A 5,655-nucleotide genomic window follows, 5' to 3' on the forward strand; every position below is an offset into this window, starting at 1 on the left:
CCAGGACTTACAAATATATATAACATACAGAAAATTGCACTACTGGGTACTGCACACATCCTACGCAAAACACTTTCAATACAGCAACCATAAGAGCATCACAGCAAACCACAGCACATACCCAAGGCACACAGAGCTGCGCTCGGTAGTGAAGTGAAAGCACGTTATAAAAAAATAAAACTACTGAACGATAATAATAATAATAATAATAATAATAATAATAATAATAATAATAATAATAATAATGAGCTGAATGCAAGAAACAGGATCGAAGCGGTCAATACTTTAGCCATACCGGTCATGACTTAGAGTTTCAGTATCATTAACTGGTCAATTATTGAAATATGTAAACTTGACAGAAAAATACGAAACTTATTGACAGTGCATAGAATGCACCACCCTAAGGCAGATATAGAACGACTTTATCTGCCAAGAAAAGAGGGAGGCCGTGGATTTTTAAACTGGGATTTACAATAAATATTCCCACAACTGACCTAGCTACCTACCTGAAAAACTCTGAGTACTGGATGTTAAAACTTGTCTCAAAACATGAAAACAAGAAAGCATCTTACTCTGTAACAAAACAGGCAAAAGAATATCTGAGTGAATTCCAAATACTAGAAACAAGCACAGGAAAAGCTAAGCGTATGAAAACCCGTGCTAAAACTGCTGCCTTAGATATTCTGAATGATAAATGACAAGAAAAACCTCTCAATGGCAAATAACCAAAGAGAGCTAATAGTGCCGATGTTGACAAAGCCCTTACCCATCAATAGCTTAAAATCAGAAACAAGGGTTTATCATAGCAGCCCAAGATCAATGCCTACCTACAAGAAACTACCAGGCCAACATATTAAAGAACGGTAGCTGCCCAACATGTCGTGTATGGCAACAACAAAATGAAACCATTGATCATGTTGTCTCCATGGGTAATTTTCAAAAACCTGGACCTACCTCATGATAAAAAAAAAAAAAACTGGTGGGAACACAAACCACCTCCAGTGCTTGAAAATCATCACATCTCACTCTTATGGAACTTCACCATTCAAACTGACAGAAAGTTAGATGAGAATAGGCCAAACATTATATTGAAAGACTTCAGACAAAAATCATTACCTCCTCATTAATATGACTGTCCCAATCGATACAAATATATCTGTCAAGATCAAACAAAAACTGAGCAAATATAAAGATCTTGAAATAGAAATTGTCAAAATGTGGAACCTCAAGACTAGAACAATACCTGTTGTCATAGGTGCCCTAGGAACGATAGCAAAAGGAGCTGATTGCTACCTAGCTCAGATACAAGGAAACCCAAAACGGCAAAAATTCAAAAGATAGTGCTCATGGGAACTGCCCGTAACCTACGTAAAATACTGTCTATGTAATCTCAAATTTTAAAACAAACTCATAACTTCTTATGTCTTCTTAAACATTCTCTCGAACAATACTATGTACAAAACCAAATATAAAACACCTAGGAATAACAGCAACATGAACTTCTGACTTGTTGTCTCTTGAAGTCTCTGGGTGAGATTTGGAGCCAACTTGTACAAATACAAAGTAAAAGTCAAACATATAATAATAATAATAATAATAATAATAATAATAATAATAATAATAATAATAATAATAATGTTCTCATGGTATCTGATCTTGATTGAATGGAAGTGTTATCATATACATTGTTTTGTCTTGGTATAAAAGATGGGCTGTAGCAAATATTCTGTTCAATACCACAGATTTGCTTGTCAGTTGTTTGACCTTAACCAGCTGAGCATGTCCTTTGGTAGCTGACAATATGTGCATCTCTGATCATGAGCAGAAGTAGTGGGGGGAGCATCATAACCATTTGTTATGAGGAATTCTTTGGAGTTTCAATAATTCACTTCTGGAAACATGGGCGTTTTGCTCAACATCCTTAAACAACCCTTATTCAAGGACCACTTGAGCAGGATGGTCTCCTCGATCTGAAGAAACTTTTAATTGGACCCCACCTCCAAGACCATGCGCTTGTTTATGTTGATATAGGATCACCATGTCATGCACATATGGTTGTGATGTATACGCTTGGTGTACACTTATTAGACGTGTAGTCATGATGGGTGTACTGGGCTTCGCATACTCTAACCCAATGTCACTTTGATGGCATTCATTGCTCTCTCACTCAATAATAGTAATTACAATGATGGTGATGATGATGATGGGACTTTCCCGTCGCAGACGACGTATGATTGTTCAGCTTTTGCCAAATGACCTGCACAAATGATTTGTTTATAGAGATCAAATGTATGTGCTGTACATTAGCTCACTCTTTCCATCAAATCGACGTTGCCTGAGCAGGTGCATGGTGTACCATGCACCAGGTGTCAAAGTGACCACAGAGCAATGTGAGATGAAGTGTTTTGCTCAAGAAAACAACGCACCACCTGGTCTAGGAACTGAAACCACGAACTTGCGATCGTGAGTACAACACCCTAACCACTAGGTCATGTGTCCTCACATAATGACAATAATAATGATTTCAAATTATTTGGCACAAGGCCAGCATTTTCGGGGAGGGGGAAGTCGATTGCATCAGCCCCAGTACTCAACAAGTACTTGCTTTATCGACCCCGAAAGGATGAAAAGCAAAGTCGACCTCGGGGAATTTGGACTCAGAACCTGAAAACGGACGAAATACCGCTAAGCGTTTCGCCCGGTGTGCTAACGATTCTGCCTGGCTACAAGGACCCAAGACATAGAGGACAATATCAAAGGACGATTTACAATACACATAAACAAAATCAGAAACAAAAACAAAGCAGGTGGGATTTACATCGACCAAAGGGAGACACTACCACGTTAAAGGATGTTGTTGTTGTTGGCACTCCGTCGCTTACGACGTCGAAGGTTCTAGTTGATCCGATCAACGGAACAGCCTGCTCGTGAAATTAACGTGCAAGTGGCTGAGCACTCCACAGACACGTGTACCCTTAACATAGTTCTCGGGGATATTCAGCGTGACACAGTGTGACACAGTGTGACACAGTGTGACAAGGCTGGCCCTTTGAATTACAGACACAACAGAAACAGGAAGTAAGAGCGAGAGAAAGTTGTGGTGAAAGAGTACAGCAGGGTTCGCCACCATCCCATGCCGGAGCCTTGTGGAGCTTTAGGTGTTTTCGCTCAATAAACACTCACAACGCCCGGTCTGGGAATTGAAACCGCGAGTCCGCTGCCCTAACCACTGGGTCATTGCGCCTCCACATTAAAGGATATAACAAAGGATATATAAGTAGAAACTATGGAAATTATAAATAAATAAATTAATTAATAGGATCCCTAATAGCGGAGCAGTCCACTTAGGGTAATTCGGTGTAAATCCCACGCAAAAATCCCGGATTATTCTGCCATACCCAAGGTATAGGAAAGTACCGTCTTCCAGTTTCTTTCCTCCTACTAAGAAAAATATACCACGCATACTCAGAGCCGATCCATTGAGTCTCACCAGTCTTGTCACTCTCGTTCATCTTTTGAGAAACATACTAGAATGCATCAACCCGCTCTTTATCCTCAAGAAATTGATAAGAGCTTGGTTAGATTGGAAAGTGCCGGTCTTCAAACCTTTCAGACATGTCCACCACACAGTCTCTTTTGTCACAGCCACTAAGCAGAGGAAGATATGCTTTCCTTTTTTGCTAAAAGGTGGTGCGTCGATCTTCACTATACACTCGGCAGACAGCTGAATTTGTCTCACACGCGACAGCAGCTGCACCACACAAGCCCATCACTCTCTAATGCACGGACGCTGAATGACTGCATGCAGGACAGTTTCGCTGCATGCATCTCGGGCAGGTTCGGCTATTGGCACCTCCATCCCTGAAAAACTTGTCTCGAACAGGCAATGCCACCCCGCACCCTTGTAGCACTGTCATGCTAAGACAAAAATGGCTTCTAATATAGGCACAAGCCCAGCCATTTTAAGGCAACCAGAAGTCGATACTAAATTCCGCAGTCTTCACTAGTACTTTATTTTACCTCTCCTGAGACAATGAAAAGCAAAGTTGACTATGGTGACTTTTGAACTCAGAGCGTAAAGAGCCGGACCAAAACTGAAAAACATTTTATCCGAGGCTTGAACGAGTCTGTTAGCGTTCGGTGCCTTCAGCAATAATTACGATTATGTTTCTATCATTGACACAAAGCAAGCAATTTTGAGGTCATGCATATAAACACACACACACATACACACACACACACACACACACACACACACACACACACACACACACACACACACACACACAGACACACACACACACATACACACACACACATACACACAGAGTGCGGTGAATATATTGTCGTCTTAATTACGCAAAAATGAAAATAACATTGACGTCTCATTTTAACAGATATATTTCCCAAAATTATACAAAAATATCTCGAAATACTAAGGAGTAAATTTATCCAATAAAATCGCCATTGGCTTCAACCACGGCCTCCAGACAACTTCGGAATCTCCTGCAACTCTTCTGGACGGTCTCCTTGTTTAAGTTGGTGAATGCTTCCATAATCCTTGTCTCCAGTTCATTTTTGGTGTTACAAGGAATTTTGTTGGTCTCTCGTTCAATTGCGCCCTACACATAATAATCAAGGGGATTGCGGTCTGGGGAGTTAGGTGGCCAAATGTTAGGGGTGATGTGGCCGCAGAAATTGTCTGAAAGCCATGACCTGCTTATGTGGCATGGTGCAGAGTCTTGTTGCCAGATATAGGGTCTTCCAGCAGCGACCCTCTTGACACAGGGCAGTACTACCTCCTCCAGGCACTTGAGGTAGGCCTCCGTATTGTGTCAGAGGCCTTGTGGGAAGATGAATAGAGGCATAACGTCGCCATCACTAGTGATCACTCCAAACACCATGATGCTGACTGGATGTTTGATTTCTATCACTCTCGGTACATGTCCTCAGATTGCACTGTCCTCAGATTGACACCCAAACACTCTGAAATGTTCGTATCAGAGCTTCCGGCGCGAATGCCAAGCTGAAGAGCATGTCGTTTCTTAATTTCTGGCAGAATGAATTGCGTCATGGTGCCATTTTTCTCACAGACGGTGTCCATCTACTATACTGTGTAGTCAACAAAATTAAAAACAAACAATATATATATATGCAGGGTGCGATAGGTAAATTGTCGCCATTTTATATTTTTTAATTTTGAGCATGCGCATTGTTTGTTTCTATGTATGTATGTATGTATGTATGTATGTATATGATCGTGCACTAATTAATTGCCAAATTTCAATGATAATGCTATTTACGCTATCTTTTAGATAGCATGTTCACACACACACACACACACACACACACATCTATGTGTATGTATGTGTGTATGTATACATATATGTACTAGATATACTTACACGCACACACATATATGTTTGTCTATCTTTATATTTCCAGTTTCACTAAGCTTTGCATACGCCAACAATTTTAGTTTTTGGTATTTCCAGTTAAGAATGACAGTTGTCTGTGCACTATGAACGACGGATTCAGTGTCAACCACTGGGCCAATGCGCTTCCACATATATAGTATAGGACAATCACTAAGTTGTCATTATATATACATATATATATAAGACTGGATTCTTATATATATATATATATATATAT

This window comes from Octopus bimaculoides, chromosome 8, assembly GCF_001194135.2.
Source record: "Octopus bimaculoides isolate UCB-OBI-ISO-001 chromosome 8, ASM119413v2, whole genome shotgun sequence".
Lineage (NCBI taxonomy): Eukaryota > Metazoa > Mollusca > Cephalopoda > Octopoda > Octopodidae > Octopus > Octopus bimaculoides.